Here is a 14,923-nt window from a genome sequence, read left to right as displayed (position 1 = left end):
CTTAATGTTGGGGTCTCCTCACAGGGCAGAGTGACCACCTGCCTTCACAGTTCTCCATCATGTCCCCCAAACTCCTAGGGACACTATCAGATTCTCTCAAGCATCAATTGTAACTGACATCTCTTTCAGCTGCTCAAAGATTGTTCTTTTACATATGCTTGGCTTCACAATTTTACTCTGAATGATTACGTATTTAATAAAAACTCAAATGTGAAATGGGGATAGTACACGCATCTAAGCAATAGACCATCACCCATGGTTATGGCCAGCATCACATACACAACTAAACCAGTGGTCAAACACCCAGCCCGATTTATGTTGGAGTTGCAGAACATTACAGCCTCGCTTGTCTGAATGTGAGACATTCTTGGGGCTGAGCCTACAGGGTTTCCAGCGTGCTTTAATTTTCACATGGCACAAAAGACATTAGTCAAGTTGACTCTATGATAATGCTGTCAAGAGCTGTCAAATACATATATTTTCACTATTCTCACATTTCCTGTTTCTTTGATTGAAATCCGTGATGGTAAGTGGCACCAAGTGGTTCCAATTCTCAAACTTAGGAACTTAGTACTGACCTCATTTGTAGCATAATGAAATATCTCTTTTAAAATGTTTCATAGGTTCCATTGTTACTAAGGGGGACTTGTCTAACTTTGGAAGGAAAGCAAAGTCACATTGCCCTGACAGTGGATGGCTTTCTTCTCGTCACTTTTTAGAGTTCATAATCAGAAACCACAAACGCTGACTCTCACGGAAAACTCTATTTCTGGGATTTGGGTAACGAGTTATCCCAGTCACTAAATAAAGTTCTATGTGCCAGAAAAGAAACAGTTACATTAAACAAGTCTGCCAGATACTTGAAGTGCAGAGGGAATATTAGGAGATTTAGGTTAAAGATGGGTGTTTTATACCGTGACAACAATAAAAACCCTGACCACCCTGTTTGAAAAGAAAGGGTTTTAAATAATTCATGTACACCTACAGTTTTCATAAACTGCATGCTTCTTTCACACGTTTAAAGAAACTTAACACCTCTTCAATTATACATTGTAAATAATACTGACCAGGAAGCAAATAAGACTGTGGATAAGTGCATTAGAATTTGGTAGAAATCACTGCACTTTCTTCATTTTTCAAAGAACATGAAATTAACACTCATAGTCCATCCTTAGCTCTCACAAAATAGCCCTCTTCCCCATTAATGCAAAAATATTCAAATGTTGAGCTTTTTAAAATGTTTCTGTGAAGTTATCAATGCTAATCTACAGTTTTCAGAAATTCTTTCTTATAAATTTCCAATGTAAATTTATCACTTGCTAACATAGGAAGAAAAAAAAGAACTTCACTGTTATCTTAGAAAAGGAGGTGGAAGTGGAAGTATTTTATCATAAAGAAAGCTGGGACTCAGAAAATTTTTTTTGGAAAATGTATCTAAATGCTTGCTGCTACGTGTGTATAAAGAAATTTTGTTCTTCTTGAGTAACGGGGCATAATTTTGCATAAAAATATTCCTGTGGTTCCCCCAGATTTCTCAGGAAGTGTCTGATGGGTTTACCTGAAAATGCTGCTAGAATCCTCTGATAAGACATGATGCACAGCACAGGGACAAGGCTAAGCCGCTCACCAGAAGCCATCAGTGAGAACTGGACCTGGCCTGTATCACAGTCCTATTCAAACCATGCAAAATTTGAACATTTCGCTTGGTGCAGAAAAATTTCCCCAGATCCCCTTTTCTACTTTTTATGACAATTCTACTTAAATTCTCTTTAAATCTTTAGCTTCAATTTTTATGATTATAGCTGCTCATCATTTAAATAAGGCTTCAAAAGGTTGGCAATACTAGAAAAAGACCAAAGGTATATTTATAGGTCCGATAGCAAAGCCTAATTAGAAAATTAATTAATGATCATTTTTGTGCATATTTACATTAAAATCCAATTTGGTTCCATTTCAACAAAACTTAAATTCCAGATAAGTTATGCTAGTATATCAAAGAGTAGATCAAGAAAGCTGAATAAAGTTTTGGTTTTAATAAAAGAGCTCCTAAGACATATAGATGTTACCCAAATGAAAATGTAAACAACTCGCAAACGTTTCAATGGTTCTACCTTGCGCACCTCAATCTTAAACTTCAGAATTTATGGGATGAAGTTACTAATGTATGATCACAAATTGACATCCATTAATCTACTCTGCCACCCACCAATGTTTCCTGGTTATACTGCTAAAATGATTTTTGCCCCTGAAATAGCATCCCTGTCTATTTCCAGAAAGCCAGTGTTCAAAGCAGAGAGTCCACTTGCTAGTATTAATACCTTCTTGAGTGACAATAAAATACCTCCTGAAATGAGATCTTAGGTCAAGTGAAACTGTTTTACACATCGAGGCACCACTTACTCATTAACTAAGCAAAACACTGAAAAGGCGGCCTAGAATTTTACCTCCAGGAGAAGAGTTTCTTGGGTGTGCAAGATGAGGCAACCCTCTATTGTTTAATTTCTTTAGAAAAGCAATAATTCTTTGAAATGCCATAGACAATGTCCTTTCATTTAATCATTTATTGATTAATTAATTCATGAGGCATTTACTCTGTGCCTACTCAACTCAAGCACACATATTAGGTGTTAGGAGTTTATTTCAATTTATAGCTATATGGCTGTAGCTGAAATCTTAGGAGACGGTGACCAACAGAGAGGAAGACCAGAAGATTCATCTAATATTTGATGCATTTTATCAGGCTTCAGGAGCACAACAGGGAACCAGGGTCTTTGGTGACTGACTGCATTATAATAAGCAGGGCAGCAAGGTTAAAAAGGCAGCCACGCAGCTAGAATGAATTCAGCAAACTGCATCTCACTAACACGTTTGGTTTAAAAAAAAAAAAAAAGAAGAAGAAGAAGAAGAAAGAAAAAGAAATGTATGAATTCCGAGCTACCCTGAATCACTAGCAGGCTCTTTCTAATTACTAACAATGACAAGCCTGCCCTCTCAGTTGCAGCTGGGTGCCCCAGGCATCTTTACAGCAAAACCAACAAATGATTGGAATACAACGATTAAAACTCAAAACCAAAGCACAGTTGGAGAGTTTTTTTTGTTTTTTTTTTTTTAACAAGGCTGCCTGAAAGTCTTGTGTCTCAGGTTGACAAGATCATAGAAGACACAGAAGGACAACGCAAGGTCAAATCTACATCTCATCTACAAAGAATAAACTGGTTTTCTAATCCATCTGCTATAGCTCACAATCTAGGGGACGATACAGGATGAACAGCAGGGTCCTGAGTACAAGGACCACACCGGTGACCTCAAGTGCCCTGCTCTGAATAATGGCCCTTATTGGAGGGAGGTGGTGGCAGCAGTAGCAATATGCCGTCATCTGTTCTCCGGAGCCAGAGAGGGAAAGTGCAGGAAGAGCAGCCCTGAAGATAAATGCTACGCTAATTATTTTTGCAATATAATTCTTGGGGGCATCTATTTATCTGAACATCACAAACAGCCCTTCGAGCGTAGCATGAGGCACCTTGCCATTAACCATCTGTGGCTCAGGGTTGGTTTGTCTGTTTTTCAGATTTGATAAATATACGGTATCCATCCTGGTCCTGCCAGAGCAGGAAAAGAGATCAAATGTGCACTTGCTGTGAAAGAAGGTTCTCTTTGACTCTCTCTGATAACACACATGGCAGTGGTGTCAATGTGAAGGTTTGGGGGCTATCGGTGTCCACCATTTTTAATGTGTTTGTTTTAATTTATATTCAGTGTGGAGAGAGTCTCTTTAAGCAGTTTCTAGGGTGAACACAGCCAAGGGGCCAGAGGATTGTTCTTCTGCATGGTGGAATGTTTGTTTCTGGGAGTTGATACAGTAATGTTTTCTGGAGGAGGCAGGGAAGTGACCTCTCAGGGAAGTGGAGATAGGAGAAAGTAGACTGGGTTTTGGTTTTGGTGTGTTTGTTCCACACTTAGCACTTGGGATGTAAAATACCACTTTCACTGTTCTCCCACTCTTTTTAACCGACAGAGTCAGAAATATTACAGAGTACCTGCATTAAATGACATCTGCTTGGCATTCAAACACATATAGCAAGCAACATGATTAAAATATAGTTAGAGAACCCATTTCGCATGACAGTCACCAGAAATACGAGAAGGTGGATGCTCAGCTACCTCGTTAATCGATGTGGCCCACCAGCCTTTTTCTGCCTCACCAAGGGAAACTTACTGTGGATTTTTTCCAAGGTCTGACATTCAGACCTAAAGGCAATGCCTGCTACTGGGTGAGCAGCTGTTAAGAATGTCAATCAAGTGGAAATAGCAAAACTACTGGTTTTCTCTATAGTATGAAAGGGGGCTTTTAACTTCTCGTAAACCATCTCTTGATACATTCTGCACCATCACCCAATCCAGGCTTATACTGCTCACCTAAAACACTGGCACTTCAAGGTATGTTCTACAAAAACCCAGGAAAACAAAACAAAAACAAGGCTTCTCCTTGGGAGACTGAATAGAAAACAGGACCCCTGAAACATATTTGATTTATATCTATTATATCAACTCCAAACTCTGCTCCCTCCAGGAAACAATTCAGAATCTGGACTAGAGACAGAGAGAGAGAGACAGAGAGAGAGAGAGAGAGAGAGAGAGAGAGAGAGAGAGAGAGAGAGAGAGAGAGGGAGGGAGGGAGGGAGGTTTTTTAAAAAGGAAAAGGCTTTCAAAACCTAAAATGACTTAAGACTATCAATAAATTCAACCTCTTTCTGATACAATCTAAATAAAACTTGGACCTTGAGAGTTACAGTACAAATTTGTCTCTAAAATATTCCACACCTGCACACATACTTCCCTCCTCGCCTATGCACACTCCAGTGTGAATCACTCAGGGAGATTAGCTGGTAAAGACTGGCATGGGGAACTGTTCTGGTGAATATCCCTACCCTGCAAACCTTCATCTACGGGCATGCAGTCACAAGGTGCCTCACGAATCCTCCATCAGGTTACGCCGGCCTCTAACCCCTACCACAGCTGGTAGCTCACATGAAATTTACCTCACGTGTGCACAAAACTCTCCTGATACTGAGGTGTGCTACTAACATCTACCCACGTTGGACTCCGCTACTTTAAATTAGTTGAAAAAATGAGTCTCTATGAAGCGCTCTACTAGGTACTGCAGAAGATATGGAAAATTTCATGGTCCTTGTGATTGAGTATTTTCTATTTAAGGAGGAAAAAAAGCACATAAAATGTTAAATGATACAAAGATAAAACCTTGGTCTACACTGCAGGGCAAAAGATGCCACAGGGACGTGTTTGATAAATGTGTAAAAAGTGCAACTGAGCAACCATTTCAAGTATGATGGGGTTTGTGTGTCTTCTCTACTGTGAGATGTGCCACTAGTAATTTATCATAAATCATGAATATTTGAGTTTGTGGAGTATTTACATTTTCATATCATTCAAGGTCATCTTTATAAGGATGCCACTATTCACTTACACTCTGATGTGACAAAAGGTGGAGGCAAGGACAGTGAGAGCCCCAGGTGCACACGTAAACTTGGCTGCCACCCTCACTGCCCTACCTAATGCCGCACAGCTTCCTTTGTGCCGCCCTTCTTCCCTTGCTCCGGTTTTCCCAATGACATTTATAACCTTTTAACATACAATGTAACTTCTTTACTTGTTAAGTATAGTCTTAACTGCCTTTCTCAACCTGCTCAGACAGAAGCATCAAGAAGCCAGGTGCTTTGGTGACGTGGCCTCGTGATGTATCTCAAGCCCTGACACATGGTAAGCGCTCAATACATGGATGCTATTTTGTTTTTGTTGTTACTGAACACACGTAGAATGTTTACTGCATGGAAGTCTCTGGGATCTTTTTCTATGCATTAGAAAGACTGAATCACTTGTATGTATAGCCGATGGTGCTGTGAATTCACAGTAGGATAGAAATATTCTGTTCTGTTAAAAGGGTTTAAACTGATAGACATTTCTCCAAAGAAAACATACAGATGGCCAACAGGCACATGGAAAGATGCTCAACATCACTAATTATTAGAGAAATGCAGATCAAAACTACAATGAGGTATCACCTCACATCAGTCAGAATGGCCATCATTAAAAAGTCTACAAATAATAAATGTTGGAGAGGGTGTGGAAAAAAGGGTACCATCCTACTTTGCTGATAGGAATATAAATTAGTGCAGCCACTATGGAAAGCAGTATGGAGGTTCCTTTAAAAAATTAAAAATTGAGTTCCCATATGATGTAGCAATCCCATTCCTGGGCACACATCCAAAGAAAACTCTAATTCAAAAAGATACATGCACCCCAATGTTCAAAGCAGCACTATTTACAATAGCCAAGACATGGAAGTAAACTAAATGTCCATTGACAGATGACGAGATAAAGAAGATGTGGTATATAGGTACAATGGAATATTACTCAGCCATAAAAATAATGAAATAATGCCATTTGCAGCAACATGGATGGACCTAGAGATTATCATACTAAGTGAAGTCAGAGAAAGACAAATAGCATATGATATCACTTATATATGGAATCTAAAGTATGATACAAATGAACTTACTTACAAAACACAGACTCACAGACATAGAAAACAAACTTATGGCTACCAAAGGGGGAAGTGGGGAGGAGAATAAATTAGGAGTATGGGATTAGCAGATACAAACTACCATATCTAAAATAAACAACAAGGTCCTATGCTAAACCACAAGGAGATATACTCAATATCCTGTTATAAACCATAATGGAAAAGAATATGAAAAAGAACATATATATATGTGTGTGTATATAACTGAATCACTATGCTATACACCAGAAACTCACACAACATTGTAAATCAACTACACTTCAATTTTAAAAAGAGTTTAATTTGAAATGGGCCATAGATTCCTAAGAGCCTTACAATATCTCAAGTTTAAGTTTAATATAGTTGAAAACATATGTTCCTCACCTAGTCATTCTCTGATCATGTCTGATATTATCGCATCCTGAAATCATCATTGTATTTACTCCTGGTTTATCTGTCTGTTTTTCCCGCAGAACAGAAGCTTCCTGCGGGTGGATAGCTTGTCTGTCTCACTTGCTGCTCCATCCCCAGTGTCTCCACAGCCCAAAGACAGTTTCTCCCTCTAACAAACCCAAAATTGTGAAAGCAAAGCTGCTATTTCATTGTGGATCATTCAGCTGATTTTAATTTTTACAAGAAAAAAAAAGTGACTCTCATACCTGGAAGGGTGATGCTTATCTTTTTCTATTTTGGCTTTGTTTTAAAGGCTGTCTGAGGTGTAGTCATCAAAGTATCCACTGACTGAAATCAATGCTTTCGCCCTGACCTCTCAGGGTGAAAACAAGGACAAAAAGAAAAGAATACAAGTTGATGGTAAGCACGGGCGGAAATACACAGGTGGCCATGGAGAGGTATGTGAAGTAGCCACACCGAGGGCAGAACGAATGATGGACACTTTCTGAGCATCAGAAGAATCACAAGTGGAAGGGAAAAAGCGGGTCTTGTTGACAAGTGACAAGTGGTAAGAATGTAGCTAAGCTGAACATAGTTTCTAATAAAGTGTTAAATAGATTACCCAGAGAGGTGGATAATAACTGCACTAAAGAGTTGGCCAGGGTGCAGGGAGGAAAAAAATGCAAACGCAAAATTAAGTGACACTTGGTAAATCACAGGGGACATGAAACCTGAGAGAGTTTCTGGAAAGAATGGTCAATCCCTCGTAACACTCCAATGCCTTTTAGTAATCGAATTGGGAAGCTCATTAAAATTATGTGTGAAGAGATAGATACTCTGGCAAAAAAGGCAAGGGAGCAGAGACATAAGCGGAGCAATACAATGACTGTATCTGCAGATGAAAAACAGCAGGACTATGCAGTACTGGAGGAGATGCACTTAAGAAATACCCACTGGAAAACGGTGAGTGAATTCTAGGGAAATAACAGGAGCCATCAAACTGGCCACAGGAGGGATGAGTCAGGCCCCAAAAGAGAAATATTTAAAATTGGATATGCTTGCATAAAATAACTCAGCCAACAGTTGGGGAATTTAAAGAAATGATTTGAAGTGAAATATGAGGAAATGCGAGGATAAGATTTCAGTTTCTCTCCATGTATGGACAGAGTAAGTATAGAATATCATGACAGGGAAGTTGCTACTTTTTTTTTTCCTGAGTGGACCATTTTCTGTATTCATAGAGAAGAGCCACCTATCATCACAAAGGAAATACCACTGTGAAAATCGGCAATTCAGGAGTTACGGTGTTTAGTATAGTCAATATATGATCAACATTGTGCAACCACTACCAATAAGTGGGTTGTAACGCATCCAAAATCAACAAGCAAATTTAATTTACTAAGGAGTACCTATAAAATAAGTTCAAATTATGGAAGCCATACTCCTATTCTGATTTGTATTTTCTTATCTTTTCACTGAGGAGATAATCTCTTCATGAAAGACTTGAAGGTATCTAGCTCTTAGGGAAAATTAAATGAAAGTCATATACTTCTGTCATCTGACCCCCCTTTTTTTTTAACAGTAATACTGTCCCTTAGATAAGCTTCTAATCAGAACCTGAGATTCTTCTTCACTTTTCAGGGCTGCATACTATTCCAATACATGCTCAAACTCACTGTAAATACATACATACACCCATGAACCTTGAAGTTAATTCCAAACTTTTGCTATCACAGCACTGTAATGAAAAAATCTTGCATATATGCAATTTTCCACATACAAGAGCATATTTGTAGCATAAATTCCCAGATAGATGCCCTCCATAGAACTTTGCTGAGACTATTAAGGATGGTGGAGGGTCACCAGATGGAGTACTGCAAGAACCAAAGGATAAAATAAAACTTATTCTGCCACCTTAATATTGGGAAGCAGTGGAATCATGCAAGCAAAGCAGGAAGGAGTGGTAACATCAGACAGAGGCCTCCAGCATTTCCTAAATAAAAGTGATAAGTTGAGCACTAATTATTTCAAATTGGATGGTTAGTTCTCTGGACTACATGGAAGGGTAGTGAATTTATGTGTATAGAACGCCACTTTTGTGCTGAGTACTGTTTGACATCTTAACATATATGAGCTATTTTGCTTCACACAACAAACCTGTCATATCAAAATCATTATCACAACTTTTAACTGAGGGAAACTGAGATCACATGGTTCTCAAATAGTGGAGCCAGAAATTGAATCTAAGTCTGGGTGACTCCCAATTCAGATGCCATCAAGGGGTTTTCTACACTAAAGGAAGTTGATCATGAAGAGTCAAGTTATTAAAGAGAAAACAGAATGTAAGGAGCTGGATTTATTGTGTTCAACATGCTTATTCACACTGACTCAGATGGTCACGTTGGATAACTTGGTTTATCCTTCTTGGGCTTCAGTCTTGTGAAAGTTTGTCATTTTATGAAACCAACACACACACACACACACACACACAATAACCTTATTTTATCAGTGATATACACCATTAAAAAAAAAAATCCTCAGGCTCCTCTTACTGTGTTTTATTAGGCATGACAAAATTCCCCGAGTTTTCCTAGGAGGGCTCCTCATCACTAGGAGGGATGAGGGTGAAGAGGAACAGAAGGATTTAGTCATTCATTTATTTATTTCCTTATTAGCCACCATTTACTAAGTGCCTGATGTGAACCAGGTGCCTTGCTAGGTTCTTAGAATAAGCAAAATGATCATAGTTCCTGTCTGTATAGGCAGTACAACCTATTGGTTGATACAGACCAGTAAAGGGACTGGAGAGAGATGGAAGAGATGTGGATAAGAGAGTAGAGGAGACAGAAATGGAGTAAGGAAAGCCAGGGTCTTACTAGAACACAGTGGACTGATGCTTAATTCTGAAGCAGTAATTTAGGGGAAGGTCATCAGGGAAGAAGGGAATAGAGCTGTCAGCTTCCTGGGCAGAAAAACGAACTTGTGCCTGATTGTGATTAAATCAAAGTAATTAAAAACAAGGAAGAAAACAGCGCTCCCCAATGCCCCACAGTCCTCGGGCACTGACCACACCCCAGAACAGGAAGTAGGTGGAGTCTGGTATTCACTGGACCCCACACCAAAGACTTGGCCACACTATGACTAGCACTGCCCTTGATCAACATAGGCCCCAAGCAGCCCCTGGCCATCTGGAGCCTTTCACCATGACCTTTCCTGTGTATCCTCTGGCATTCTCAAGACCATTTCAGTGATGCTGAAGTTTACGTGTAAAATCAGACTGCAAAGAGAAAACTGTCTGAGGTCAGTTACTCTAGAAAACCCCTTGAGAGGTCTCTATTTTAGCGATCTCAAAGCCTAACATGGTCAATCTTTCCACCAGGTGTAGGAAAGAGAAGCATTTATATATAAGCCAAAGAGCTGGCTTGTGAGAATGGGGCCATATTGTGTGGTGAATAGATCCCATTCCTTTAAGTATATTAAATTCTTAGAGATGTCTACAACAAGTGAGTTGTCAACACCGTAAGAGACTGAAGGAAGGACAGATCCAAGTTCTCCTTGGCATACTTACACTTAATTGTTGTAAATCTGGGGCTGAATGGTTGATCCGTGACTCCGGTCTGAAGAAGACATCAACCAGAGAGTTCTCCTGCCTAACTGAGGGCTGAGGCATTGTGAAAATGATGCTCCATTTTACATGGTTTAACAGATGACTCAAATATTGGGAAAACCTGAATAAAATAAACAGCATTACTTTGGCATCAGAAAGTGATTTCTCTGGCTCTCTGAGAATTGTCAATGCTCTTCAAGTCAACTGATGTAGGAAGCTACTTATGTGGACACAAAATCACACCAACCTGCATGTGTCCTTTCAGGAAACATAAAAGGGAGGTATGAACCAGAAGAATCTGCACCACGAGTGATAATTTGCAGAGCGGGTGAGAGTTGGAAGAAAGAAACAAAACTTACAAGCTTCAGTGGCATCTCAGTCCCTTGCCAAAGTGACGTGACCAGTGATGTTTGTGTGAAATATCACCTACTTGGGACAGCCTTACAGAAACCAATGCGCTAAATGTGTCTGCAGGTCATGCACCGACAGTGTGACACATGTTTACATGCGATGCTTAAACACGATCTTCAGAACCCTCATGAACACAGCTGGATCCCCCCCACACAGCACAGCATTTGCAAGAGGACAGGCGGTGCTCTTTGTTCAGTAAAGTAACGAATTCTTGATTAGTAATTTTGTCACTGAGACACATATTGTTCAGAAGAAAACAAAAAATGGCACTGGAATGATGGGGAATTTTTAAATCAAAGAAATTCTTCAGCAAACAGCATCTTTTTAGTCCACTCAAAATATCTCTTGGCCACCAGAGCATACATACAGAGTCTACTGCCCAAAGAGGGCTGAGAACACTGATTTCTCACGTTTCCCTCTCCTTACTGGGTTTTAGTTGTGCTCACTAACTCTGTGGCTCGTTCTGTAGGTGTACTATTAGCCAGATCACCACTTTCACTACCATATTATAGTCACCAAGAAAGCACATGTGTGCGATGCTCTCTAATAAACCCCAACTTTTTCTATCTTCAACATTAGAAACAAAAAGAGGAAGGAAGAAATAATACAAAAAGAAGGACTCAAATGGTAATAATTTCATTTTCTATCTTTCAGGTTATTGAATCATTTCAGAAGACGTATCTCCATAAAAAAAAAAAACCTTATTAAATCACAGGCCTGCCTGTGGCAAACATACCAATCCACATTCAGACTTCCTATAGTCACAAACTCCTTGAAACACACTGAAGGTGCCATTGTCCTCATCATTTCACAAAGTCATTTATGACAGAACAATTCTAACAACTGTCAGGTGCCCCAAATATTTTTTATTATTAATTTATTTTTATACACCCACAAGCAATGTTAGCTAACACATTCTTTGCCATACAAATTTCTCAATGTTCACGTCAAACTAGGAGAGGAGAGTAAGGACTCTCATTTTATTCAGTAGGAAGTTCTAAACAATAGGAAACAGTAAAATAGAATAAAACGTAGCACCTATGATTCAGAATGACAAAGATGTGCACCTTTGAATTTTGGTTAAACTTCTAGCTGCCTGACCTTGGGAAAATTACTTAAGAACTCTGAACTTCAGTTTCCTCAGCTTTGAAATAGAGATCATAGTAGGTACTTAATAGGGCAGTTGTATTAATAAAGACTTCAAGTGTAGAACATACTATATGGCCTGGCTCACTTTAGAGACTCAGTATTTGTTACTCTCCTGATTACCTGTTATTACTACTAAAATAACATTTTTTTTAAACTTCTGATTTCATGGTTAGTGCTTTTCTGAATGTGCAATTCAGGGGACACAGAGTAGACTTGGATCAGCAAAATTTGTATTTGAATTCTGCGTGTTCTGTAAAGTGCAAGAAAAGCCACTTAACCTCTCTGAACCAGAGCTGTTTCTAAGGGGGAAGTGTGATGAACGCCTCCCTTGCTGGATTATTACAACGACTGAACAAGGCCATTCTTCCATGCGCACGGTACACATTCATTCAACAGTAACTCCTAGTAGTAATATGATTGCAATAGCAGTAGTTGAAAAGCAAGGAATCATCTGATTTATATGCCTTGGAATAAAATAATACTATCTTATACAGGGATGGAAAAATAGGGCTGTCTTCAGTAGCCAGCCCTACTGGTTAGTGACGGTCTGGCATGTTCTGTAAGGAGGACTCAGTATTTACTACATCTCTGCATGCATACAGTGTTGGATGAATACAGAAACTGAAACCCAGCATGCAATTATCATTAAGTGGACCCAAATATCCCCAGATATTTGCACCAAGCACTGAAAAGACACAAAATATTCTGCAGATATCAATTTTAAGAACTGGAAATATAAAGCAACTCCCTTTTCTTCCTGTAAAAGGTGTTGGAGGAAATAGTGACAAGATTTGGGTTAGTGGCTGCAAAAGAAGAACCAATCCTCTCGCCCTTATTTTTCTCCAAACCTGTTGTCTGGCAAAGCATGCAGATAATCAGAAACTCAGTGACCATGCCAGGTGTCAGTATTTGAATGTTTTAAGTTGACTTATTTCTATTCATTCTGATCAGCAGCAGTGATGACTATAAATGAAGAGTAGAGTCCTTAAGATAACAAAGGTTTATCAAAAGCAATTCTAAATATCCTGGCACATTACAGAGAATTGCTTTTTAACACAGGATGTACAGAAAACAGGAGCATTACATGTAAGAGCCAATTCTTCAGAAACCAAAGGAACAGACCTGAGATTTGTTTAAAGTATTCAATGGGTTTTATTTCCTAGAACTGAAAGAATTCAGACCTAAACTTCCAAAGCTACAGTCAGTCATTTTTCATCGGAACCCAAGGGAGAAAGGTGGGGTGGAAGACACAACAGATGAAAAAGGCAGAGAGAGACCACTAGGAAGGGGTGGGGAGGGGCCACTTATTTCCCTCTGTCTTCTCAGTCCGTGACATGTCAGGTCCGGTGACAATACTGTGGGGAGCAGGTTGGGGGGTGCAGATGGGAAATGACACTGCAAAGAAACACCAACGCCTTAACTCTTCTACTAAGCCATCAAACCCCAAATAGTAAAAGAACTTCCTAGTTCATCTCAGAAATGGAGGCAGCATGGAAGGGCCAGGAGTGGAAGCTTACGACCTCAGGGTGACCTGGAGGGTGTGGGAAGAGGGAAAGGGGTGGCCACGGGTCTTCCCAGAACATCTCAGGTGGCTCTAAAGATCTAAATGGGGACAGACGCCCCTCAACGATCCAATCCTAAAAGACGGGCAAAGCTGAGCTCACAACCTCACAAACAAATTGGAAATGCCCAAATTATGTGATGAAAAACTACAGCTCCATGAACTCCCTGGGTCAGCAAAAGGGAGGCCCTTCCCCATAAACTGTCCCACTTTCTCAGAATCGGCGGCTGATACAGGGGTCTGGGAGGAGTGGACAAGAGCTCAGGAAGATGCCACTCTCCCGCGCCCCACCCCCACCAACGACAGTTTGAGGGTTGCCCCCGCCGGGCCCCTGGAAGTGTCCCCTGCTCCTTATCTTCCACCCCTTCCAAAACTCCTACCCCTGAGTCCAATGCACAGCTCCAGAATGCCTGGGGGGTGGGACAGAGGGATGTCCGGATGTGGAAACAGCTGGTTCAGGCCCCAACAGAAGCCTCGGGAAACAGTTCCGGGAAGGAAGGGGCATGGTGGTCTCATCTCATCCCAGGAAGCAGAGGCCCTGACTCAGAGCCCAGGGGTATGGGAGCACAGGGTGAGGGCCTGGTGGCCTGCCCCTTCCAGGTCGATCCCCCAGGGCCTGACGTGCAGTGGGAGAGTGGATGAGGAGAGTGCGCGGGGGTGGGGGAGGCTGTCCCAGTTTGCAGACCATGGCCAGTTTCCCCAGTTAACAGCCAGGCCACAGCAGGAACCGGGCTGGGGTTCTTCTTGAAACTTTGGTGACTACCAGCTCTAGAAGCCTCAGACGCCTGGGCCCTCCGCCTCTCTCGGCAGCCTCTTCCTCCTGCTCCGGCTCGTCCCGCAGGCGGGGCTCGGCTCAGACACAGGGCTGTGATTCTCCGCCTCCACGAGGAGCGGCCTGGCATCCTCCACGGAGGCGGTCACCACCTCCTCCATCTCCTCCCCTTCTTCGGGATCGGCCTCTCTGGGTTTTTTGGGGATGTCCTCTGGCGGGGCCGCCGCGGTTCTCTTCAGCGGCTGAATCTCGTCCTCCTCCGCCGGCAGGTGGATGCCGGGTTCCCCCCTGCTCAGCCCCACGGCCGCCGCCGTCTGTGGGGCTCTTCGGGTCCCCGCCGTCCTCGGTGGCCTAGGGTTTGGGCTTGGGCTTGGGCTTGGGCTCGGGCTCGGGCTCGGGCTCGGGCTCGGGCTCGGGCTCAGGCCCCTCGCGCAGCTCTTCTCTCGGGCG

General features: G+C 41.4%; 1 protein-coding gene across 4 annotated transcripts in view; it reads right to left on the bottom strand.

Moving 5' to 3' along the window:
* LOC105084198 (uncharacterized) overlaps positions 1 to 14,923 on the bottom strand; it is a 987,172-nt gene that overhangs the window by 300,461 nt on the left and 671,788 nt on the right. Inside the window, exon 1 of one of the 4 annotated variants that reach the window (XM_074348172.1) lies at positions 10,542 to 10,898. The exons of the other annotated variants lie outside the window; for them this stretch is intronic. The gene's annotated coding sequence lies outside the window, so the exon portion shown is untranslated. Of the gene's footprint in view, positions 1 to 10,541; positions 10,899 to 14,923 lie in introns of those variants that run through there. 4 annotated transcript variants of the gene reach the window in all.

Source organism: Camelus bactrianus, chromosome 20 (genome assembly GCF_048773025.1).
Source record: "Camelus bactrianus isolate YW-2024 breed Bactrian camel chromosome 20, ASM4877302v1, whole genome shotgun sequence".
Taxonomy (NCBI): Eukaryota; Metazoa; Chordata; class Mammalia; order Artiodactyla; family Camelidae; genus Camelus; species Camelus bactrianus.
Note: the sequence above shows the minus strand (reverse complement) of the source record. Positions and strands in the feature narration are given on the sequence as shown.